General features: G+C 35.9%; 1 protein-coding gene across 6 annotated transcripts in view; it reads left to right on the top strand.

Moving 5' to 3' along the window:
* The window catches only part of MTA3 (metastasis associated 1 family member 3), a 181,900-nt gene that overhangs the window by 8,891 nt on the left and 145,343 nt on the right, over positions 1-27,666 (top strand). The window lies entirely within an intron of this gene.

Below are 27,666 nucleotides of genomic sequence, written 5' to 3'. Positions count from 1 at the left end.
GTATGGAAAAGAGTTTGCCGGAAAACTGAAGTGCAGAGAATTCCTGTAGATCACAACTCTGAGTGATTATTTGTAGTTTAATCGTCACTGTGTTTTTTTCCCCCAATGAAAGACATATTTAGCCCCTTTGAGTTTTTAAAACAACAAACACAATCATAAAAAAAGTGATTAAATTTTAAGAAATATTTAGAATGTAAGTACTTTATTTTGAAAGCCATTTTGTCCTACAAAATATGTAATGAGACTAGGACTGTATGTATTTGTATTTTTCAGTTACCATAATCTTTAATGTTCTGGTGTTGGCTATCCTGAAGCTTTTGAAGTGTTTTGGTAGTGGGATAGGGGAGGCTGTCATGTGCATAGGTTTGTTCTGTATGTGCTTGAGAATTATTTCCATACTGTGTTGCTGATAACCAGGCAGAGTGAGTGTCTCATAAGTTAAATTCCTACTACATTTTCTGCTGAAGTTGATAATGTGTTTCGGTTTCTATTTTTGTGTAGAAAGTATTTATTATGATATGGCTGTTCTATAATATTTACAAATTACATGTTGACAAGTTCAGGGTATTCATATTTGTTTCTCATGCATGAGATAAAATACTGCTTCTTAAAATGACATACTAATTAGTTGTTTTAGCTATGTCTAAGATCCGTAAATTTAATGTTCTGTTAAAAGTATCTGCAGAATTATTTGGATTTCACTTACCATTTATAGCATAAACTTAAGAAAGATAAAATGTATGCCTTTGGATTTGATTTAGCTTCTAATGAAGCTTCTTAAGCTGTTGCTGCAAAGGTACAGTGAGGTCTGGAGATTGTCCAGGGGTCTGCTGACTTGTTCATGGTGGGTCCTAGCATGGCTGCGTCTTGGCGCTTGGTTTACTTTAAGCTTGTAGATACAGCAAATCGGTTTTTTCAGAATTGATTAGGCTCTTGGTATTGACTCAGAAACTAAATTAAGAAACCGAAGAATTAAATTATATAATGGCAGTCCTGCAGTTTAGAGGAGGACCTGGGTCCAGGTTCTGGTTTGCTGTGTGCTGCTTTCTTTGGGAATATTTAATTTCTCACCCATTCCCGTTTTCCTCATCTGTAAAATACGATAGAAACAAAACCACCTTATTTTGTGTCATATATTTTGCCACAATTGAAAAACAATTAATGGAAAAAAAGTTAAGCCAACATTTTCAGATGAGAACTAAATGACCTAAGGAGCGCTCATAATGGGTGCTAAGTAATTGGTTTTTCTACTTTCTCAGTGATTTGTAGGTGTCTTCAGGTGGACTACTTCTATCTACATTTACCTGTTTTCCATTATCTATTGATTTTACCCCTTAAAGGTAACTGTCTAGGTAGTGGAGTTAGAGTATCTTACTGTATTTTCTGTTGGTGTTGACTAAAACTTCAGGTGGGGAGAGTCACATTACCTTATAATATAAATATATATCATGCTTTATAAAGAGGTTTTAAGGGAGAATTAATTAACTGAGAGGGCATCATATGTTAGAAACATTGCAAAACTGGAGTGTTGGGTGTGGGTGCCACTTAATTTCCAGAGCCTTAGTTTGTCCATTAAAAAAAAACTACATTATAAACTCCTTTAAAACTTTTTATTACAGAAAATTATAAACATTAAAGAACAGAGAACAGTATAATAATATACCTGATACTTCTTCCATTACTATGCTTTAACAGTTACCAGTACATGACCTATTCTCTAGACCTGTTCTTTTGTCCCAGTATTTTGAAGGTCATTAGGAAAATCTTACCATCTCATCTATAAATACTTCAGGTGTATTTCTAAAAGATAAGGCCTCACAAAGGCTTACAGAAAGTGCCAAGAATAGTCAAGAAACTTTCATATGTCCTTTACCCAGATTCAGCAATTAAGATTTTGCTTTAAAGACATTGACATCATTCTTGATGTATATTTACATATAAATTTTTTATAATATACATATAATATAAAATATATGTGTATATATATATATTTTCCTTTATGAAAGTAATTTGGAGACTTCAGTGTGTTTTTTCTAAATGCAAAGAAATTCTTCTATATAACCACAGTATAAGAAACAAGTCAGGAAACCTAATATTTATATAAAACTCATCTCATTCACAATCTTTTTTCAGACTTCATGCCCCAATGGTGTTCTTTATAGCTGTGTATTTTTTTCTTTAGAATAAAATCCAGGCTCACTCCATTGTATTTTATTGTCACATCTCTGATATGGAGCCAGTTCTTAGTTTTTCTTTGTGCCTTTTGACCTTAACATTTTTTAAGGTAACGGGCTAGTTATTTTGTAGAACTTGGCTCAGTTTGTGTGTGTTGAGTGTTCGTATGATTAGTTTCAGGTTATGTGCTTTTTGTAGGGATGCCACAAATGATGATGTGTTCCCCTCAGTGTGTTGTGTTAGGTGGCACATAATTGGGTTTGTCTTAATAGTGGTTATGTTAGGTTTGATGGCTTGTTTAAGGTGTCCCTTTGTATTCATTAGGTTATTTTGGCGGAGGTACTTGCTAACTATGTAACTACCTTGTTTCTGGTCACATTTAACCTCTTCCCATTAGTATCTATTGATCATTAAGGATTTTGTTAACATTAGTTTCATCAAATACCTAATTAGTTTACACATTTTTCCTTTTGTAGTTTCCTTTTTTTTTTTTTGCATGACACTCAAATTTTGAAATTTCATTAAAATTGTATGTTTTATTCTTTCTACAAATTAAACTCTTCCATTCTTATGGAGTTTGATGAGACAGTATATACAATTCAAACAATATATGAGTATAGCAAAGAACAATGGTAAGAGAGATCAGCAAACTAGAATTGCTTGTATTAAGTGGGAAAAATCCATGAGATATGGATCTGATGACATAAAATTACAGTATTTCATCTGCATAGAGATACCCAGCTGTTCTATGGTTAATACAAAAGAATGCACCATGAATTCCCTTACCAAGAGTGATTTCCTTAACCTGAGTCAATTTCATTTTAGAAATGATCAACATCTTGATTTGATTGGGAGACAAATTTTATTGGTAGCATACCTCATTTTTTTAAGAATAGATTCACAACATATATAGTTTACAAGGTTCCTTTTCATTTTAATAGTTTTTAAAAATTGGGATCCATATAAGGTTTATGGATTATGATTGGTTGATAGGACTCTTTTTTTTCTTGTCCATCTGTTTTTTTTAATTGGTACATAATTTACATTGCATAAAATCCATTCTTTAAAAGTACACAATTTAGTAGTTCTTACTATACTCACAAAGTTGTATAACCATCACCACTATCTAATTTCAGAATATTTTTATCACCCCTAAAAGAAACCAGTTACTCCCCATTCGCCCTTCCTGGCAACCACTGTAGTCACTGGTCTACTTTCTGTCTCGATAGAACTGTCCATTCTGGGCATTTCATTAAAGTGACTCATACAATATGTGTTTTGTTTTTTGTACTAAGTGTAATATTTTCAAGATTCTTCCATGTTATAGTATGAATTCCTTCATTCCTTTTTGTAGTTTAATGATATCCCATTGGATTGATACACCACATTTTATTCATTGGTCAATTGATGGATGTTTTGATTGTTCCATTTTCTGATTATTATGAATAATGCTGCTATGAATGTTCATGTGCAAGTTTTTTGTGTGGGTATCCTCAAATCTTTTAATCTGTACCTGATATTCTTTCATACTCTTTCTCTCTCAGTCTTTTATTGAAGATAGCAGGTAATAGATCCTGTAGAGTTTCCTTTGGTCTGGAGCTTGTTTATTGCATTTCTGTTACATCTTTTACCATGTTTCTCTGTAGGTAAATAGTTAGATCAAGATTCTAGAGGATCTAAATCCAGGTGTTTTTTGGGGGGGTAGGTGATAGGGCATGCAAGATTACTTCATAGGTAGTATTGTGTACTTCTGTCACGAGAGCCATAAGATATTGTTGCCTGTCTCTGTTTAACATCTTACTTTGAGATAATTTTAGATTTACAGAAAGATTATTAAAAACATTACCAAGAATTCCCATATGCTTTTCACCCAGATTTTCCCAAATGTTAATATTTTACTATATTTTCTTTATTATTTTATCTATCTATATATTGTTAGTTATTTTGAACCATTTGAAAGTAAGTTGAAGACATAGTTTCCCTTAACTCCTAAAGACACTTCAGAGTTATGTTCTAAGAACAAGAATGTTAGCTTCTCTAAGCTCAGCTTGATAGTACTCTATAGACTTAGATTTTGCAAAATTTGCTACTAATGCCTTTTAAGCAAAAAAATGAAAAGGAATTTTAAGCTATCTTTTTGTAGTGTTATCAGTCATTGATTGATGACTATCTTAATCTGTTAAAGATGCAAAAATTATATTTTAATTTTATTATCCCCTCATTTGTTTGGTAAAATATTTCTATGAAGAGAACATTTCCTCTGTCAACTCTAAGATTACTCCTCAGGTTTAGATCTTGTAGGACAGGTAAGTTAAAAGCTTGGTGTGGTTTTTTTCCTCTTTTTAGTTAGCAATTTTTAAAAATAATGAGGTGGTTCCTGGCATTCTCCAAAGATTACCAATTCATTTCTTTTTTAGTTTCATCATGAGCTCAAGGATTTGGATGTATTTGATATTTGTTATTCTTACTGATTCTTACACAGGTTGTCCCATCTTTAGCCAGCTGGGCTTATTTAGATTGGCTCTTGAGTCTTTTTGAGGTGATCCCAGTAGTCTTTATTATGTTACTTGCCTTGAGGTGTGACAAGATGTTCCAGACTCATCTTTTATACTTCTTGCCCTGGGGCAGCCTCCACGGAGCCCTTGTTCCTTTTACTGGGAAATGATCTTGGAGGCCATTAGGGGATGACTCTTTAGAGAGGGTGTTGATACTCTATATTGAGATTGCCATGTACTTTTAAAAGATTGGACTGTTCGTAGCATATTTTTCAGAATTAAAATAAATCTGATTTGAGTTCTTGTTTCCTAAGGGAATTTCCCTAAAAGCCAGTGTGTACATACTTTGTGTTTAAAAAGCCATTTTGGTTTTCTTAATCTGTTAGAAATGGAATTGCAGATTAAAGAAGTAATGCCAGTTTAGGATGAACTTGGTTCTTAGGACTTTTTGAAAATGAAGAATTTCATTCGTGTTCTTTATGGCCTGCCACATATTTTTGATGTTTTGACATATTGTGTATTTTTATATTGTGAATCCTAAAATGTAAAGCTTTTAAAAAAAACTTTGTGTTCCTTTATCTCTAACCTGTTAGGCAAAAGTGTTTATTGTACTTACAGCTCTTTTCCTTTCTTAGAAATTTCCTCCCACCTTTTCAATTGTTGTTTCACTTTGGGCTGAAGCAGGGACAGAGGGAAAAAATGGAATGAATGAGAATGGCTCTTTTACTTACTGATGCTCATTCTGTTTGTTCCTGCTTTTATGCTCCAACATGAGCATACTTGGAGTACATGTTGTAGAAAGAGAAAAGGAAGGAAGATGGGGAGACTTACTATATGTACTCAGAATTATAAAACTAGAATTAGCTGTTGGAGAGAATTGGGGAGAAGCTTATCCTTGTTCCTGCCCCCTCTTCATATAGTTTACCAACCTAATAATGAATTTGGCATGTTTGTGTTATTATTGTAAGTAGAATCAGACAGTGGTGTTGACAGTATTCTATTTTAAATAATGAAACATTTCAGGATGTGGCAATATTAGGCAATAAATAAGGTTATGGTTTGTTACAGGTAAAAAGAGAGGCGACTTCTATACCCACTTCTTACCACATCCTGATCTGAGTCATTATGTTCTTACAAAATGTTTTAGTGTCCAGGGCTTATTTGGAACTTTTGTTTTTTATTTTTTAAGTTTCATGCAGCATATGATTCAGAATTAGTAAAAAGATATAGAATGTTTAGTATGTCTTACAGGATTTTTGTACTAAAATGGGATTTTTTTTTGTATCATTAATCTACAATTACTTGAGGAATACAATGGGATTATTTATTTATTTATTTATTTATTTTTATTTATGTTTACTAGGCTCTCCCCTGCCCCAAGTCCCTGCCACAAACCCCATTATAGTCACTGTGCATCAGCATAGTAAGATGTTGTAGAATCACTACTTGTCTTCTCTGTGTTGCAAAGCCCTCCCCTTTCCCCCACCACCCATATTATACATGCTAATCATAATACCCTCTTTCTTCTTCCCCACCCTTATCCCTCCCTACCCTCCCATTCTCCCCAGTCTCTTTCCCTTTGGTAACTGTTAGTCCTTTCTTGGGTTCTGTGATTCTGCTGCTGTTTTGTTCCTTCAGTTTTACTTTTGTTCTTATACTCCACAGATGAGTGAAATCATTTGGTATTTGTTTTTCTCCGCTTGGCTTATTTCACTGAGTATAATACCCTCTAGCTCCATCCATGTTGTTGCAAATGGTAGGATTTGTTTTCTTCTTATGGCTGAATAATATTCCATTGTATATATGTACCACATCTTCTTTATCCATTCATCTACTGATGGACACTTAGGTTGCTTCCATTTCTTGGCTATTGTAAATAGTGTTGCGATAAACATAGGGGGGCATCTGTCTTTTTCAAACTGGAGTGCTGCATCCTTAGGGTAAATTCCTAGAAGTGGAATTCCTGGGTCAATGGTAAGTCTATTTTGAGCATTTTGAGGAACCTCCATATTGCTTTCCACAATGGTTGAACTAATTTACATTCCCACCAGCAGTGTAGGAGGGGTCCCCTTTCTCCGCAACCTCGCCAACATTTGTTGTTGTTTGTCTTTTGGATGGTGGCCATCCTTACTGGTGTGAGGTGATATCTCATTGTGGTTTTAATTTGCATTTCTCTGATAACTAGCGATGTGGAGCATCTTTTCATGTGCCTGCTGGCCATTTGAATTTCTTCTTTGGAGAACTGTCTGTTCAGCTCCTCTGCCCATTTTTTAATTGGATTATTTGCTTTTTGTTTGTTGAGGAGTGTGAGCTCTTTATATATTTTGGATGTCAAGCCTTTACCGGATCTGTCATTTACGAAAATATTCTCCCATACTGTAGGGTACCTTTTTGTTCCTTTGATGGTGTCCTTTGCTGTACAGAAGCTTTTCAGCTTGATATAGTCCCACTTGTTCATTTTTGCTTTTGTTTTCCTTGCCCGGGGAGATATATTCATGAAGAAGTCACTAATGTTCACATCTAAGAGATTTTTGGCTATGTTTTTTTCTAAGAGTTTTATGGTTTCATGACTTACATTCAGGTCTTTGATCCATTTTGAATTTACTTTTGTGTATGGGGTTAGACAGTGATCCAGTTTCATTCTCTTACATGTAGCTGTCCAGTTCTGCCAGCACCATCTGTTGAAGAGACTGTCATTTCCCCATTGTATGTCCATGGCTCCTTTATTGAATATTAATTGTCCATATATGTTTGGGTTAATGTCTGGAGTCTCCAATCTGTTCCACTGGTCTGTGGCTCTGTTCTTGTGCCAGTACCAAATTGTCTTGATTACTATGGCTTTGTAGTAGAGCTTGAAGGTGGGGAGTGAGACCCCCGCCACTTTATTCTTCCTTCTCAGGATTGCTTTGGCTATTCGGGGTCTTTGGTGTTTCCATATGAATTTTTGAACTATTTGTTCCAGTTCGTTAAAGAATGTTGTTGGAAATTTGATAGGGATTGCATCAAATCTGTATATTGCTTTGGGCAGGATGGCCATTTTGAGGATATTAATTCTTCCTAGCCAAGAGCATGGGATGAGTTTCCATTTGTTAGTGTCCTCTTGAACTTCTCTTAAGAGTGTCTTACAGTTTTCAGGGTATAGGTCTTTCACTTCTTTGGTTAGGTTTATTCCTAGGTATTTTATTCTTTTTGATGCTATTGTGAATGGAATTGTTTTCCTGATTTCTCTTTCTATTGGGTCATTGTTAGTGTATAGGAAAGCCACAGATTTCTGTGTGTTAATTTTGTATCCTGCAACTTCGCTGTATTCCGATATCAGTTCTAGTAGTTTTGAAGTGGAGTCTTTAGGGTTTTTTATGTACAATATCATGTCATCTGCACATAGTGACAGTTTAACTTCTTCTTTACCAATCTGGATTCCTTGTATTTCTTTGTTTTGTCTGATTGCCGTGGCTAGGACCTCCAGTACTATGTTAAATAACAGTGGGGAGAGTGGGAGAGTGGGCATCTCTGTCTTGTTCCCGATCTCAGAGGAAAAGCTTTCTGCTTCTCGCTGTTCAGTATGATGTTGGCTGTGGGTTTATCGTATATGGCCTTTATTATGTTGAGGTACCTGCCCTCTATACCCATTTTGCTGAGAGTTTTTATCATGAATGGATGTTGAATTTTGTTGAATGCTTTTTCAGCATTTATGGAGATGATCATGTGGTTTTTGTCCTTCTTTTTGTTGATGTGTTGGATGGTGTTGATGGATTTTCGAATGTTGTGCCATCCTTGCATCCCTGGGATGAATCCCACTTGGTCATGGTGTATGATCCTTTTGATATATTTTTGAATTCAGTTTGCTAATATTTTATTGAGTATTTTTGCATTTATGTTCATCAGGGATATTGGTCTGTAATTTTCTTTTTTGGTGGGGTCTTTGCCTGGTTTTGGTATTAGGGTGATGTTGGCTTCATGGAATGAGTTTGGGAGTGTTCCCTCCTCTTCTATTTTTTGGAAAACTTTCAGGAGAATGGGTATTATATATTCTCTGTATGTCTGATAAAATTCTGAGGTAAATCCATCTGGCCCAGGGTTTTTTTTTCTTGGGTAGTTTTTTGATTACTGCATCAATTTCTTTGCTGGTAATTGGTTTATTTAGATTTTGTGTTTCTTCCTTGGTCAGTCTTGGAAGGTTGTATTTTTCTAGAAAGTTGTCCATTTCTTCTAGGTTTTCCAGCTTCTTAGCATATAGGTTTTCATAGTAGTCTCTAATAATTCTTTGTATTTCTGTTGGGTCCGTTGTGATGTTTCCTTTCTCATTTCTGATTCTGTTGATGTGTGTTGATTCTCTTTTTCTCTTAGTAAGTCTGGCTAGAGGCTTATCTATTTTGTTTATTTTCTCAAAGAACCAGCTCTTGGTTTCATTGATTTTTTCTATTGTTTTATTCTTCTCAATTTTGTTTATTTCTTCTTTGATCTTTACTATGTCCCTCCTTCTGCTGACTTTAGGCCTCATTTGTTCTTCTTTTTCCAATTTTGATAACTGTGACGTTAGACTATTCGTTTGGGTTTGTTCTTCCTTCTTTAAATATGCCTGGATTGCTATATACTTTCCTCTTAAGACTACTTTTGCTGCATCCCACAGAAGTTGGGGCTTTGTGTTGTTGTCATTTATTTCCATATATTGCTGGATCTCCATTTTAATTTGGTCATTGATCCATTGACTATTTAGAAGCGTGTTGTTAAGCCTCCATGTGTTTGTGCGCCTTTTTGCTTTCTTTGTACAATTTATTTCTATTTTTATACCTTTGTGGTCTGAAAAGTTGGTTGGTAGGATTTCAGTCTTTTTGAATTTACTAAGGCTCTTTTTGTGGCCTAGTATGTGGTCTATTCTGGAGAATGTTCCATGTGCACTTGAGAACAATGTGTATCCTGTTGCTTTTGGGTGTAGAGTTCTATAGATGTCTATTAGGTCCATCTGTTCTAGTGTGTTGTTCAGTGCCTCTGTGTCCTTACTTATTTTCTGTCTGGTGGATCTGTCCTTTGGAGTGAATGGTGTGTTGAAGTCTCCTAAAATGAATGCATTGCAGTCTATTTCCTCCTTTAGTTCTGTTAGTATTTGTTTCACATATGCTGGTGCTCCTGTGTTGGTTGCATATATATTTAGAATGGTTATATCCTCTTGTTGGACTGAGCCCTTTATCATTATGTAATGTCCTTCTTTATCTCTTGTTACTTTCTTTGTTTTGAAGCCTATTTTGTCTGATACTAGTACTGCAACTCCTGCTTTTTTCTCCCTATTGATTTCATGAAATATCTTTTTCCGTCCCTTTACTTTTAGTCTGTGCATGTCTTTTGGTTTTGAGGTGAGTCTCTTGTAAGCAGCATATAGATGGGTCTTGTTTTTTTATCCATTCAGTGACTCTATGTCTTTTGATTGGTGCATTCAGTCCATTTACATTTAGGGTGATTATCGATAGGTATGTACTTATTGCCATTTCAGGCTTTAGATTTGTGATTACCAAAGGTTCCAGGTTACTTTCCTTACTATCTAAGAGTCTAACTTAACTCACTTAGTATGCTGTTACAAACACAATCTAAAGGTTCTTTTCTGTTTATGCTCCTTTTTCTTCCTCCTTCATTCTTTATATATTAGGTATCAGATTCTGTAGTTTTTCTCTATCCCTTGATTGGCTTTGGGGATAGTCAATTTAATTTTGCATTTGCCTTGCAATCAGCTGCTCCACCCTTCCTACTATGATTTTACTACCTCTGGTGACAGCTATCCAACCCTAGGAACACTTCCATCTATAGCAGTCCCTCCAAAATAGACTGCAGAGATGGTTTGTGGGAGGTAAACTCTCTTAGTTCGCTTATCTGGAAATTGTTTGATCCCTCCTTCAAATTTAAATGATAATCTCGCTGGATAAAGTAATCTTGGTTCCAGGCCCTTCTGCTTCATGGCATTTAATACATCATGCTACTCCCTTCTGGCCTGTAAGGTTTCTGCTGAGAAGTCTGTCATTAGTTTGATGGGCTTTCCTTTGTATGTGATCTTATTTCTGCCTCTGGCTGCTTTTTTTTTTTTTTTTTTAAATAATTATTTTTTGTTAAAGGGTAGTTGATGCACAGTATTATATTACATTAGTTTCAAGTGTACAACACAGTGGTAGAACATTTATATACATAATTCTAGGTTCCAGCTATCACCCTACCAAGCTGTTACAATATCTTGACTATATTCCTTATGCTATACATTACATCCCGGTTACTTATTTATTTTACCATTGGAAGTCTGTCCTTTTTTTTTTTTTTTTGTGAGGGCATCTCTCATATTTATTGATCAAATGGTTGTTAATGACAATAAAATTCTGTATAGGGGAGTCAATGCTCAATGCACAATCATTAATCCACCCCAAGCCTAATTTTCGTCAGTCTCCAATCTTCTGAGGCATAACAAACAAGTTCTTACATGGAGAACAAATTCTTACATAATGAATAAGTTACATAGTGAACAGTACAAGGGCAGTCATCACAGAAACTTTCGGTTTTGCTCATGCATTATGAACTCTAAACAGTCAGTTCAAATATGAATACTCATTTGGTTTTTATACTTGATTTATATGTGGATACCACATTTCTCTCTTTATTATTATTATTTTTAATAAAATGCTGAAGTGGTAGGTAGATACAAGATAAAGGTAGAAAACATAGTTCAGTGTTGTAAGAGAGCAAATGTAGATGATCAGGTGTGTGCCTGTAGACTATGTGTTAATCCAAGCTAGACCAGGACAATAAAACATCCACGTATGCAGAAGATTTCTCTCAGAACGGGGGGGTGAGGTTCTAAGCCTCACCTCTGTTGATCCCCAATTTCTCACCTGATGGCCCCCCTGCGACTGTGCCTGTCTTAGGTTGTTCCTCTCTTGAGGAATCTTACCCGTCTCTGGCTAACCAGTCATCTTCCAGGGCCATACAGGGAAATGTGAAGTTGGTAAGTGAGAGGGAAGCCTTATTGTTTGAAAAGGGTTGCTTTTTACTTCTTTGCATATTTATGCCCTGTGGCTTCTATGTCCAGCATTTGTCTTGAGGTATCTTTACCACTTGGAAGAATTATGATACTCGGTAAATTTGATATGAGGCACGAATTCTATTTAAGGGTTGTAATTAGGAAGGAAGAAGAAAAGCTATAGAAGTAGCAGGCGGAAGAAAACATGGGAAGATTGATTATTTCTTTGACATATCTTCTTGTAGAGTAACTTCAGCATATATAGGTTTTAAGCTACTACTTAAATTGCGCACACACATTAACATAATAGGAGTATAGTTACATAACCAAAGCATATCTGTAATTACCAGCCATCTGCAGTGAAACCAAGAAAACCAGTTAGGCACCTTAGGCATTTGTGAAAACTTATCTATGATATGGTGGATATTGTCCAACTGAACTTGAACAGTCTGAGAGAAATCAGACCAATTAAAACAACCCATTCCTGGGGACTGTTCACATGCCATATGTTCTTTTAACAGTAAATAGTCTGTAGTTGTAAGACTTTGGAGCGCTACAATTTGCACTTCTCCAAATTCTTGGTTGAGTTCCAACAGTATAGATCCAGTCAAATTTGTTGTTTTACTGTATGCATAGGCCAGCTTAGATATCTCCTTCCTCATTCCCATGGCATGTCCAGGAACTGGTGGGATGAGTGCATCTACAGCTGTAGCAGTGCGTGGATCTTTGTTGGGGTTTTTTGATGATCACTCTGGCTGCTTTTAACAGTCTGTCCTTATCCTTGATCTTTCCCATTTTAATTACTATGTGTCTTGGTGTTGTCTTCCTTGGGTCCCTTGTGTTGGGGGATCTGTGGATCTCCATGGCCTGAGAGACTATATCCTTCCCCAGATTGGGGAAGTTTTCAGCAACTACCTCCTCAAAGACACTTTCTATCCCTTTCTCTCTTCTTCTGGTATCCCTATAATGCAAATATTGTTCCGCTTGGATTGGTCACACAGTTCTCTCAATATTCTTTCATTTTTAGAGATCCTTTTTTCTCTCTGTGCCTCAGATTCTTTGTATTCCTCTTCTATTGTCTCCTCCACCATATCCAACCTGCTTTTAATACCCTCCATCGTGCTCTTCAACGATTGGATCTCTGACCTGAATTCATTCCTGAGTTCTTGGATATCTTTCCGTACCTCCATTAGGATGTTGGTGATTTTTATTTTGAACTCCCTTTCAGGAAGAGTCACGACGTCCATATCATTTAAATCTTTCTTGGGAGTTGTATTAACAATTTTACTCTGGACAAGGTTCCTTTGGCGTTTCATGTTTGTATATGGCGCCCTCTAGTGTCCAGAAGCTCTATTCTGGAGCTGCTGAGCCCCTGAAGCAATGTCGGTGGTCACAGTGGAGCAGTACTGGTGCCTGGGGGTAGGAAAGAGCTGTTCCCCGCCTCTTAGCTCCTGTGCCTGTCTCCACTGCCTGAGCCAGTGGGCCAGTCACACAGGTATAAGTTTTTGTCCCAGAGCAGCCGGATATGGATCCGTGCTTTCCATAAGCAGCCAGAATCCCAGTCTCCCCAGGCACTCTGCCTGTATTAACTTTCCAACCCGGTAGTCATGTGAATCTCATGAAAGCACCATGAAATGTAGGTTTGTGCTCCCAGCACAGATCTGCGGAGCTAGGTATTCAGCAGTCCCAGGCCTTCCACTCCCTCCCTGCTCCGTTTGTCTTCCTCCCTCCGGTGAGCTGGGGTCGGGGAGGGGCTCGGGTCCCGCAGAGCCACAGCTCTGGTACGTTACCCCGTTCGCTGAGGTCTGCTCTTTTATCCCGGTGTGTGCAGTCTGGCGCGTCCTCTTTCCTGTTGCTCTCTCAGGATTAGTTGCGTCAATTAAAATTTCTAATTGTATCCGGTTTTAGGAGGAAGCCTCTGTCTCTCCTCTCATGCCGCCATCTTTAATAGAATGTGCACAATGGGATTTTATAAAAGAATTGGCACCTCCTTTTTGAAGATTTAGAACCAGTAATCACAACTGATTGTTACTTCAAAGAACTGAAATTAGATATTTTGAATACTTATCTGTCGTTTCCAGCTCTCTTCTCTGGCCTTCTTACACAGTTTCTACATTCAGAGTGCTCAGTGTTAAGTTCTTGAATGCTGGGGATATGGTCTTGGTCATCTTTTGAATCTTCATGTGTCTTGTTCATCATTCTTGTTCTACAAATGTTTGTAGCTTTAAATTTATCAGGGGAATAAATCTGAAGAACAGCCAGGCTGTTAGTTTTGGTTTAGCATTCTGGTTTGTTGAAAATAATCTCTGGTGATTTTAAAACATCAGATTCTTTGTCCCCAACTTCTTTGACATTCCTTCCACTGATAGGTGGGATCCATGTATTTTCCTTTTAGATCTGGGTGAGGTTGTGACCAATACAGTGTAATGGAATAATGGTATATGACTCTTCCCAAGAGTAAGTCATAAAAGGCCATGCAGCTGGTTCTCTTGGAATATTTACTCTTAGGATATATTCCTGCTTGGAATTCAGCCACCATACTGAGAAGACTCAGGACACATGCAGAGGCCATGTGTAGGTTCTTTGGTTGACAGCCCTGGCTGAGCCCAGGTGCTAGCCATGTGACAGAAGGAGCTACCAGCTGATTCGGCCTCAGCCATTTGTGTTCCCATTAAGGCCCCAGTCATTATGAAACAAGGTAAGACTTTTGTGCTATGCCCTGTTTGAATTCCTTACCCACTGAACTGTGAGCAAAATAAAATAGTTGTTTTGTGCCACTAAGTTTTGGAGTGATTTATAATTCAACAGTAGTTAATTGGAACAGGATCATAATAGATTTTTTTTGTTTTTTGTGTATTTTCAATGACAGTTTAAAGTCAATATCTAAGCTTATGACTGCCTACTAAAACCATCTAACAGACTGTTAGTTTTCTCTAAGTAAACCTCATTTTCTTTTGTCTGATTGACTAAATGAAGAGATCTTTCACTGATGCCTTAAATTAAACATTTTTCTTATAAATGATTTTTGGCCACAGTGAACACAAGTGAGGAGAAATGCTTTCTTATTCTGAAGGGAAATTCATTGATAGTATGCCTTATATGTATAATGTAAAAAACTAAAGCTCAGTATTATGTTCTCACTGAAATAGGGAAGAGAGAAATTTATAGTAGAATAATAGAGTATTCTATAATAGAATACTCTATAATAGGATCCATATGAACTATATTTCATTATGTATAAATTCTGAAGCATTTTTCTGTGTAGAATTGCTAGCAATGTGGCAGTTATATATTAGACTGATAGGTTGTATTAGAACCTCTAATATTTGTTGTTGGGGTTTTCCAAAATGATACTGTAGGTAAGTTTTGAATAAAACAAAAAGCAGTTTTGTCTTTGTAATATGATGGCTGCATTCCTTGAAAATTTATTATATTAAAACCATACACAAAATATTGCTGTTCTTATACATAAAAGGGGATTTGTTCTAGTCTCAAGTAATAGAATTGTTTTCACCTATATCAATGTCCAGAGGGACATTTGAATGAAAGAATCAGTTCTTTGGTACCTGTCTTCTGCTATCTACCTATACATCTATATTAGCTCATTTTGGTCCATAGCACTAGGCCTCATGGATGCTGCTTTGCTGACCATCACCCTCCTCATGAGTAGCACTGTGTCCACAGTAATGTGGACAGTGAGGCCTGGAGCCTGGAACTTGCATGGCTGCTGTAACCCTGTCATCAGCACCATGCTTACCATGCTTGGCTTTTATACCTGTATATCTATACGATGTCTAACATTCTCATCTTCCATCTGTGAAATGTTGGTGCCACTCTCATTGTGGTAACCACCCTCTTCCACCACTTCAGCCTTTGGTGCAAAGGGCTCCTCCATGTGGACTGGTACCATTCAAGAACCACTCTTATCAGAGAACAGAAACTGTGTCTTGTTGACTAATATATTCTCTAACATTCACCAAAATGCTGGGAACTTGGGAGTTACTCAGTATGTACAAATTAAAGAAATTCTAAATGTTCCTCCACTTCCCAAAAATTAGAAATTAAAGTTCCAAACAATAAAAATTAACATTATTTGTATTCATCTACAGTTGATACTGTCGTCTAGAATGTAAGGAAGAATTTGGCAATACCTAGCAAAGATAAAATACAGTATTTATATTACTCAATGCTAGTGAAAGAGTAAGTGCTCAAGGAAATGTGCCTTTGTAGTGGCAAAAAATAAGAGATAATTAAGTCTCCAGCAATAGGGTATTGAATTAAGCAGTTAACTGCCCATATTCTGGAATGCCTTAACAGTCATTTAAATGAAAATAGATTTATGGTACAATATGCAATTGAATTCTTTAGATAAATGTTTAAGATAAAACCCTAATTTTTAAGCAAATATATGGAAAATACAATGTTATATTTATATGTTAATTTCTGTATGCCTATGTATGTATTCATGTAGCATGCATATACCTGTGGAGCCTACAAAACAAAAGTTATAAAGAGCAGTCAGAATAAAGGTTTTGGGAAATTAAAAATGCTTGTTGAAATAATAATGAATAGAAGGGCTGAATAATAAAGATAATGATGGATTTAGGTAATAAAAGTAAATGAGAGAAAGGGAGATAATATTAAAAAGAAGAACATTTCCCCAGAAATGAAGGACAACAATCTTTAGACTAATGAAAAAAAGAGAGATACTTCATTTCAGAACACCAAAGAAAAACTGAGGATTCTGTAAGATTTTGAGAAAGTTAACAATAAAGGAATGAGGATCAGATTTCTTAAGCCTCTAAGAGAGCCAAATTATGTTGAGAATTCAGTAACCTGAATGACCGAATAAGGTTTTGTTCAGCACATAAGAAGTATGTTATAAATTAACAATTTAGGAATAAAATTCCATATTATCAGAGGATTAGAAACCAGGAAGGCAAGTAAAAGTCTTCTAAAAGTGATATTTTGGGTAAAGGAAGGTTATAGGCACTGTTCAATTTATTATGTTGATAGTTCACAATGTTAGTTATATTTCTTTAAGGATAACGAATAGAAGGATACAGATGTTTTATTTGATTTTTAACTTCATCTATGTTACTAGATTAATAGATGAATTTAAAACAGTCCCAAATAGACCCCAACTTAATAGCAGAGAGGAAAAGAACAGTACGGTAAGTGTAAGGCCAGAATGACTTCAGACACACTAGTGACGAAAAATGTGAATGGAGTAAGTTCTTCTGTTAAAAGACAGTTATTTATAACATTCCTCTTTAAATGAGGCCCAAGGAAAACCTTAACAAGTATCAAAAGGAGGAACTGGCCCACTAACATTCTGTCTACAGGGCAATGAAGTAAACAGTAATAAAAGAATAACCAGCTGTGTTACTATTCAATTTGGAAATTTAAAAAACATGCTTATAAATAGCTTTTGTGGTAAAGAAGAAATAAAATCTGCAATTGTGAATGATGTCATTCATTCTGAAATGAATAACAATGAAAATACTGGATCTTAAAAACTTGTAGGATGAGGTCAGTGACACACCTAAGAAAATTTGAAGTCTTCAAAGCAACCCTTGAAAAAAATGACTAAAAATCATTATTAAAGCCAGGTATTCAAGATAGAAGAGGAAAATAAAGTAAATCCAGAAATAAAGGGGATGGGGGGAAGGATTTAAATATTAATGCAATAGGGGAAAATGAAGAAGTTATAAAATCAGAAGCTCATTCTTTAAAAATACTCAGTATTGTAAATGTTTTGTGTTTTCCCCAGATTAACTTATAAATTTAATGAAATTGCAATTGAAATCCTAATAATACTTTAAATGGAATTTGGGGAGCTGATTCTAGCATCCACTGGGAGGGGAAAAAAGCATGGGTCAGGGGAAGTCAGATTCATTTGTTTTCTCTCATTTTCTAGTAATGCCTTTAAGGTTATATATTTTTCTTTGAGAGCCTGTGATATCTCAAAGGTTTTGCTGTGTAATGCTTTATTAATCACTTCTGAGTAATCCATTTTTCAAACATGGGAAATGTAGAAGAGCACAATGGACCCCATTTAACCATCACCTAGCTTCAGTAGTTAATGAACACAATCTTACTTGATTTGCAGTTTGCTTATGCTTTCTCTACCCTCAGACTCCAACTCAAATTTCACTTAGCACATACTTTCCTCTGTGAGTACATCTTTTCTTTTTTGGCCTAGTATCTGTTTACATGAATAGGCTTAGTTTGTCTATCTTGATTACTGATCTGTCGATTACTTCTATTAAGCCTATCAGTCCATTTCCCCTTGTATTTCTAACAGTTTTCGTTTCTGAAGTTCCGATGTCAGGGGCATAAAGGTGGTTCTTCCAGATGGATTCTTCTAAAAAATAATAGAAAATATCTTTCTCTAATGCTTTTCATCGTGAATTCTCTTTTTTTCCTGACGCTATTGCTAGTCCCATTTTTGTTAGCATTTGTTGGTTACACATTTTCATCCTTTAATTTTTAATCTTTCAGATTGTTTTTAGAATGTCATGTCTGTTTAAATAAACCACATATTGCAGGATTTTCTTTTTCTTTTTTTTGGTCTTTTTAAACCTATTCTCAGGTCTTGAATAAGAATATTTAATTTTAAAATTTAATCATTTTATTTCAGTTCCTGTGTTTTCTCCTTTCCTTCTGTTGGTTTTATCAAATTTTGTTTGTCAGTAAGGTATTCATCCTATTTGTAGTTTTATAATGGTCATTTTCACATTTTTCATTTATTTTACTTGTTAAAAACTTTTGTTTTTTGAATGGTAATATTTGAATATGAGCCAATGTTTAAAAGGCTACAAAAGTAAAAAAACTTGCTACATCTGGTCTCTAAAGACAGGTCACCATTGTTATTAGGTTCTGGTTTCTTTTCCAGAGAAAATCAATGTATATCAAAGGAGCCATACATACATGTATACACATATTTCCATAACTTTTTAAAATAAAAATGATGGCATAGTACAGGTTTTCATATTTTTGGCTCAAATTTCCCTTAATAATTAAAAACACTTTTATTCCTATATCCTTTTTTATAGTTAACATCTAAAATATTTCATAAAAAATTTAAATAGTTGCAAAGATACAATATCTAATGTGTTATAAATAATTACATTTAAAAATAAATTGTTACATCACACTTTTAAGTATTCTAGTAGAAAAGAAATATTTGAACAACTTGCCCACCATCACAGGTTAAAAAATATGTGAGTGTTCACAGGTTAAAAAATATGTGAGTGTGCTGTACTTTAATGACTTGGAATTTTACTTGATTCTTTTTTCTCCTTGAGCTCTTTTCCATTTTGCTTTCTCTACAAAATTTTAGCCTAATGCATTTTATACTTGAAAGTTTATTCATTATCATGTCATCCTCTGCAACAGAAAATGGATATGTAAATTATAATTTAAAAACCCTTGTATTTCCTGAGTCCATAAGGCTCAGTCTTAAAACTTTCCTGTTTTTATAATTATGGTACAGATACTGTAAAAAAAAATTGATAATTATTAGACTCTTACTTGAAATTCTCTCTTAATGAGAGAGATGGGGCTTCCTCTCACCCCAACTGGCAAATGAATCCTTGCATTAGTGTAACGCATACCTGGAGTGAGACAGGGCTTGGCATTGATTCTGTTCTGATTTTTGTGTTACAGCTGTAGGTTCTGACAACATAAGTGAATGAGAATGGTGGAGTTTCGCCCATTTAATCATGTATCAAATATATTAAGCTCCTACTATGTCGTAGACATTCACTTCACCGCTGGTGATAAGCAGTGAACAATTCAGCAGAAATACCTGCCCTGGGAGCTTCCAGGTGTCTTTTTGCTATCCTGAGTTGTATGTGAAAAATCATACAGCAGTTTTTTGTCAAAATAATTTTTAAGGATTTAGCAGCTGACAGTTCAATTAGGTCCTCCTGCAGTTTTGCTGAAAGCAGAGAATTTGAAACTACCTAACTTGGAAGATATTTGTTAACCAGTCATTACAGTCACTCATTGTCTCATTTTTAAGAAGCACAGTCAATAGACCTTACCAAGACTTAACAAATGGCTGTTAATTATACTTCTTACTTTTTTGCCTGTAGAGATTGAATCACTTAGGGTTCTGTCAGAGACACAGAACCAGTTGGAGATGTTATAGTATATATAAACTCATATGTATGTACAAATACATGATCTTCTGTACATAATACACACATAAACACAAATACTCCATCTGGTTTATATAAATATATAAAGAGAATTATAAGTAATTGGTTTCTATGATTGGGGGAGCTGTCCAGGCAAGTTTGAAATCCAGCTGGCAGGCTGGTGGGTGGAATTTCTTCCTCACTGAAACCTCAGTTTTGCTCCCTTTGCTTTTTTTTTAATGTATGTATTAAGGTATCATTGATACATACTCTTATGAAGGTTTCACATGAAAAACATTATGGTTACTACATTCACCCATATTATCAAGTCTCGCCATAGCCCATTGAAGTCACTGTCCATCAGTGTAGTAGATGCCACAGAGTCACTTCTTGTCTTCTCTGTGCTACACTGTCTTCCCTGTGACCCTGCCCCCCACCCACCCTGTGTACTAAACATAACACTCCTCAATCCCCTTCTCCCTCTCTCCCCACCTACCCTCCCTCACCCCTCCTCTTTGGTAACCACTAGTCCCTTCTTGGAGTCTGTGAGTCTGCTGTTGTTTTCAGTTTTGTCTCCTTGTTACACTCCACAAATGAAAGAAATCATTTGGTACTTGTCTTTCTCTTTCTGGCTTATTTAACTGAGCATATACCCTCCAGCTCCATCCATGTTGTTGCAAATGGTAGGGTTTGTTTTCTTAAGGCTGAACAGTATTCCATTGTGTATGTGTACCACATCCTTTTTATCCATTCATTTACTGATGGACACTTAGGTTGCTTCCATATCTTGGCTATTGTAAATAGTGCTGCAATAAACATAGGGGTGCATGTCTTTTTGAATCTGAGAACTTGTTTTCTTTGAGTGAAATTCCTGGGTCAAACAGTGTTTCTGTTTTTAGTTTTTTGAGGACCTCCATATTGCTTTCCACAATGGTTGAACTAATTTACATTCCCACCAGCAGTGTAGGAGAGTTTCCCATTCTCTACATCCTTGCCAGCATTTGTTGTTCCTAGACTTTTCGATGTTGGCCATCCTAACTGGTATGAGGTGATATCTCATTGTGGTTTTAATTTGCATTTCCCTGATGATTAGCCATGTGGAGTATCTTTTCATGTGCCTGTTAGCCATCTGAATTTCTTTGGAGAATTGTTCATATCCTCTGCCCATTTTTTTAATAGGGTTATTTGCTTTTTGGGTGTTGAGGCATGTGAGTTATTTATATATTTTGGATGTTAACCCCTTTTTGGGTATGTTGTTAACAAATATATTCTCCCACAGGGTAGGATGCCTTTTTGTTCTACTGATGGTGTCATTTGCTGTATACAGAAGCTTTTTAGTTTGATGTAGTCTCATTTGTTTATTTTTTATTTTGTTTTCCTTGCTCATGGAGATGTGTTCAGGAAAAGTTGCTCATGTTCATATTCAAGGGATTTTTGCCTATGTTTTCTTCTAAGAGTTTTATGGTTTCATGACTTACATTCAGGTCTTTGATCCATTTCTAGTTTACTTTGTGTATGGGGTTAAACAATAATCCAGTTTCATTCTCTTACATGCAGCTGTCCAGTTTTGCCAACACCAGCTGTTGAAGAGGCTGTCATTTCCCCATTGTATATCCATGGCTCCTTTATCATATATTAATTGACCATATATGGTTGGGTTTATATCTGGGTTCTCTATTCTGTTCCATTGATCTATGGGTCTGTTCCTGTGCCAGTACCAAATTGTCTTGATTACTGTAGCTTTGTAGTAGAGCTTGAAGTCAGGGAGCGTAAGTCCCCCTGCTTTATTCTTCCTTCTCAGGATTGCTTTGGCTCTATGGCATCTTTTATGGTTCCATATGAATTTTAGAATTCTTTGCCCTAGTTCTTTGGAGAATGCCATTGGTATTTTGATAGGGATTGCATTGAATCTGTAGTTGCTTTAGGCAGGATGGCCATTTTGACAATATTAATTCTTCTTATTCATGAACACAGGATGTGTTTTCATTTATTGGTATCTTTAATTTCACTCGGGAGAAATTAAAGTGTATAGGTGTTTCACTTCCTTGGTTAGGTTTACTCCTAGGTATTTTATTCTTTTTGATGCATTTGTAAATGAAATTGTTTTCTTGATTTCTCTTTCTGTTGGTTCATTGTTAGTATACAGAAATTCAACAGATTTATGTGTATTAATTTTGTATCCTGCATCTTTGCTGAATTCAGTTATTAGTTCTGGTAGTTTTGAAGTGGGTTCTTTAGGGTTTTCTATGTACAATATCATGTCATCTACAAACAGTGACAGTTTAACTTCTTTCTTATCAATCTGGATGCCTTTTATTTCTTTGTGTTGTCAAATTGCCATGGCTAGGACCTCCAGTACTATGTTGAATAAAAGTGGGGAGAGTGGGCATCCTTGTCTTGTTCCCAGTCTTAAATGAAAAGCTTTCAACTTCTTGTGGTTGAATATGATGCTGGTTGTGGGTCTGTCATATATGGCCTTTATTGTGTTGAGGTACTTGCGCTGTATACCCATTTTGTTGAGAGTTTTTATCATGAATGGATGTTGAATTTTGTCAAATGCTTTTTCAGCATCTATGGCGGTGATCATGTGGTTTTTGTCTTTTTGTTAGTGTGGTGTATGATGTTGATGGATTTTCAAATATTGTACCATCCTTGCATCCCTGAGTAAATCCTACTTGATCATCGTGAATGATCTTTTTGATGTATTTTTGAATTCCATTTGCTAATATTTTGTTGAGTATTTTTGCGTCAATGTTCATCAGGGATATTGGTCTGTAATTTTCTTTTTTTGTGGTGTCTTTGCCTGGTTTTGGTACTAGAGTAATGCTGGCCTCATAGAATGAGTTTGGAAGTATTCCCTCCTCTTCTACTTTTTGGAAAACTTTAATAAAGGATGGGCATTAAGTCTTCACTAAATGTTTGATACAATTCAGTGGTGATGCCATCTGGTCCAGGTGTTTTGTTCTTAGGTAGTTTTTTGATTACCGGTTTAATTTCATTGCTGGTAATTGGTCTGTTCAGATTTCTGTTTCTTTCTTGGTCAGTCTTGGAATCCCATTGCTTTTTAACTGATTGATGAGGCCTACCCATATTTCTTGAGTTCTTATAGTCAATTAATATTAATCAGTCACATCTACAAAATCCCTTCACAGCAACACCTAGATTATAGATTTTGAATAAAGAGGGACTATAGCTTAGTCAATTTGACACACAAAACTACCATATGGATTTTGTATAAGCCAGTATATACTTGGAAAGGTTTGGGAAAATTGAAATAATGTTCATTTAAATATACATTTGCATTTTTAATTCACATGGTGTTTTGAATCTTAAACTATGTATGTACTTAAGATATGTTTAAATATATGATATATAAGGTGTAGTATGAACTGTATTTAAAGACATTTTCATCAGATTGTTGGAACTGCAGGTTTACTTTATTCAATTATGGAAAATGACCACCAGGAAACCTTAATGCTGAAATCAGACCTTACTGACAAACCAAAAAACTAAATCATACTTTTCTGTTAGAAAGTCTCTTTTTTCCAATTTTAATAATTGAGTACTGTGCATCCCCAGGGCAACTGTCTCCTTATGAATTCTAAGACAGACTCAAGGGCCTTGCTGTGATGGACTAAGGCCTTTAGTATTTTTTACAGACTCTTTTTTTTTCTCTGGACTGTTTTCTGTGAAGCAGTGTATTTTTTGACCAACATTCAGGTGTTGGGAAAATGGAAGTCTTCAAGTGAAAATTGTTCATCTATCAATCAATCAATAGGTAGATAACTAATGCCATAGTCTCAGACATTTCTAAATTCATAACTTGCTAACACTACCTGGAACACCCCAGTTCTAAGACTGTCCCCGTCGCTGAGGTATGTATAAGACACAAATCCTGCATCTGTGTTGTGTCTCTCTTGTCACCAGTGGTATCTCTGGAGCCGTGGAGTTTTTTAGTTCCCTGGGTTGTGCTCCACTGGAAGATTAAGGGTGGTAAAGAGGTAAGTAAGGGTGCCGGAGAGGAGAAAAGGAAGACAGCCTGTTGCTTCGCCCCATGCAAGTTCCCAGGCAGAGCAGTAGGAACTGTACGTGTGGGAATTGATCTCCGCAAGTCCAGGGTTTCTGTGTATCTTTTGGAATGTCCAAGTACCCCCAGAGGGTTCAGGTTCACCTTCTGAAGAATTCTGATACTCTGTACCACTTTTCCTGGGCCTGTTTTTGTTTGTTTGTCTTAGTGATCCTTCCATATTAGTACTTGATCCAACAACTATATCTATACTAAGATTCATTCAGAACCATTTGTTGAAATTGTGATACCAAAGAGAGAAAGGGAAATGCAACAACAGAAAATCACCCTGGCATTTCAAGAACTTTATCATGTTTCCAATTATTGTGGTTTAACCACAAATTTTATTAGCAGAGATAAGGCTGAACATACTTGATTTCTAGATAGATGTTTGCTCTATTTTCATACGAAGTTTGATATTATGAGAATATAGCTAGTGTGGGTCTGTTGTTTCTTAGTTTATTAAGTATGTACATGCCTTAGACCTCAGCCTGAAATTCTTTTTCTGAATCCAGGGTCAGATGGCTGATCTCAGTCACTTGAGACTAACTCTCTTTGGAGATCTTTCTCACTCTTTTCCAGGCAGCTACTACTGGTTGATTGGAATTGGTACAAAAATCTGTTCCTGTCTTAGTATTAAAAGTAGTAAGTGTTCATTTATAAGGACATTTTTCTTTTGCTATTTTATAATGTTTTTATTTTTGTGAAGTGACATTTTATAATTAGCAGTTATGGCAAATTTGTGTCTCATTAACCAGTATTATCAACTATAAATATTACAAAGGTTTATTATTTGACAATTTAATTATGTTTTATGTTACACATTTTCTTGTTGATCTGATACTTTGAATGTTTATGTTTGCTATTACCTTTTTAAACAAAACAAGTACTGTACTAATACTACTTTAACATTGACATCACATTGCTCAATGATTATTAAATGAGGCACTCCAATAATTAGGTACTCCTAAGTTTATTTAAAGGCTTTGTTGTTAGCTTTACTTAACTTGTAGGTTGGAAAAGTACACTGATGTTTTATTTTCATAAAACTTGTTTAATCAAAATCCTTTCTTTTTTTTTACTAGACTCCTCCTATTATCAAGTCCCCCCCCTCAAACCCCATTGCAGTCACTGTCCATCAGAGTAGTAAGATGCTATAGAATCATTACTGGTCTTCTCTGTATATACTTCCTTTCCTGTGACCCCCCCCCACTACATTATGTGTGCTAATTGTAATGCCCCATTTTCCCCTTTATCTCTCCTTTCCCACCTATTCTCCCCAGTCCCTTTACCTTTGGTAACTTTTAGTCCATTCTTGGGTTCTGTGAGTCTGAGGCAGTTTTGTTCCTTCAGTTTTTGCTTTGTTCTTATACTCCACATACAAGTGAAATCATTTGGTACTTGTCTTTCTCCGCCTGGCTTATTTCACGGAGCATAATACCCTCTAGCTCCATCCACATTGTTGCAAATGGTAGGATTTGTTTTCTTCTTATGGCGGAATAATATTCCATTGTGTATATGTACCACACCTTCTTTATCCATTCACCTACTGATGGACACTTAGGTTGCTTCCATTTCTTGGCTATTGTAATTAGTGCTGTGATAAACATAGGGGTGCATCTATCTTTTTCAAACTGAGTTGCTGCATTCTTAGGGTAAATTCCCAGAAGTGGGATTCCTGGGTCAAATGGTATTTCTATTTTTAGTTTTTTGAGGAACCTCCATACTGCTTTCCACAATGGTTGAACTAGTTTACATTCCCACTAGCAGTGTAGGAGGATTCCCCTTTCTCCACAACCTTCCCAACATTTGTTGTTTGTCTTTTGGATGTTGGCCATCCTAACTGGTGTGAGGTGGTATCTCATTGTGGTTTTAATTTGCATTTCTCTGATGATTAGCGATGTGGAGCAAGTTTCCATCTGTCTGTTGGCCATCTGAATTTCTTCTTTGGAGAACTGTCTGTTCAACTCCTCTGCCCATTTTCTAATTGGATTATTTGTTTTTTGTTTGTTGTGGTGCGTGAGCTCTTTATATAATTTGGATGTCAACCCCTTATCAGATCTGTCGTTTATGAATACATTCTCCCATGCTGTAGGATGTCTTTTTGTTCTATGGATGGTATCCTTGCTGTGCAGAAGCTTTTTAGTTTGATACAGTACCACTTGTTCATTTTTGCTTTTGTTTCTCTTGCCCAAGGAGATATGTCCACGAAGTTGCTCATGTTTATGTCCAAGAGATTTTTGCCTATATTTTTTTCTAAGAGTTTTATGGTTTCATGACTTACATTCAGGTCTTTGATCCATTTTGAGTTTACTTTTGTGTATGGGGTTAGACAATAATCCAATTTCATTCTCTTACATGCAGCTGTCCAGTTTTGCCAACACCAGCTGTTGAAGAGGCTGTCATTTCCCCATTGTATATCCATGGCTCCTTTATCGTATATTAATTGACCATATATTGTTGGGTTTATATCTGGCTCTCTTTTCTGTTCCATTGGTCTATGGGTCTGTTCTTGTGCCAGAACCAAATTGTCTTGATTACTGTGGCTTTGTAGTAGAGCTTGATGTTGGGAAGCGAGATCCCCTCTGCTTTATTCTTCCTTCTCAGGATTGTTTTGGCTATTCGGGGTATTTTGTGGTTCCATATCAATTTTAGAACTATTTGTTCCAGTTCGTTGAAGAATGCTGTAGGTATTTTGATAGGGATTGCATTGAATCTGTAGATTGCTTTAGGCAGGATGACCATTTTGACAATATTAATTCTTCCTAGCCAAGAGCATGGGATGAATTTCCATTTATTAGTGTCTTCTTTAATTTCTCTTAAGAGTGCCCCGTTGTTTTCCAGGTATAGGTCTTTTACTTCCTTGGTTAGGTTCATTCCAAGGTATTTTATTCTTCTGATGCAATTGTGAATGGAATTGTTTTCCTGATTTCTCTTTCTGCTAGTTCATCATTGGTGTATAGGAATGCAAAAGATTTCTGTATATTAATTTTGTATCCTACAACTTTGTTGAATTCAGATACTAGATCTAGTAGTTTTGGGGTTGATTCTTCAGGGTTTTTTATGTACAATATCATGTCATCTGCAAACAGGGACAGTTTGACTTCTTCCTTGCCAATCTGGATGCCTTTTATTTCTTTTTGTTGTCTGATTGCTGGGGCTAGGACCTCCAGAACTATGTTGAATAGAAGTGGGGAGAGTGGGCATCCTTGTGTTGTTCCTGATCTTAAAGGAAAAGCTTTCAGCTTCTTGCTGTTAAGTATAATTTTGGCTGTGGGTTTGTCGTATATGGCCTTTATTATGTTGAGGTATTTGCCCTCTATACCCATTTTGTTGAGAGTTTTTATCATGAATGGATGTTGAATTTTGTCAAATGCTTTTCTAGCATCTGTAGAGATGATCATGTGGTTTTTGTTCTTTTTCTTGATGTAGTGGATGATGTTGATGGATTTTCGAATGTTGTACCATCCTTGCATCCCTGGGATGAATCCCACTGGATCATGATGGATGATCTTTTCGATGTATTATTGAATTCCATTTGCTAATATTTTGTTGAGTAATTTTGCATCTACTGGTTTGTAGTTCTTTTTTTGTGGTGTCTTTGTCTTGTTTTGGTATTAGAGTGATGTGGGCCTCGTAGAATGAGTTAGGGAGTATTCCATCCTCTTCTACTTCTTGGAAAACTTTAAAGAGGATGGGTATTAGATCTTCACTAAATGTTTGATAAAATTCAGCAGTGAGACCATCTGGTTCAGGGGTTTTGTTCTTAGTAGTTTTTTATTACCAATT

Source organism: Manis pentadactyla, chromosome 2 (assembly GCF_030020395.1).
Source record: "Manis pentadactyla isolate mManPen7 chromosome 2, mManPen7.hap1, whole genome shotgun sequence".
In the NCBI taxonomy this organism is placed as follows: domain Eukaryota; kingdom Metazoa; phylum Chordata; class Mammalia; order Pholidota; family Manidae; genus Manis; species Manis pentadactyla.
The sequence above is the reverse complement of the archived record's forward strand: the minus strand, read 5'-3'. Positions and strand labels throughout refer to the sequence as shown.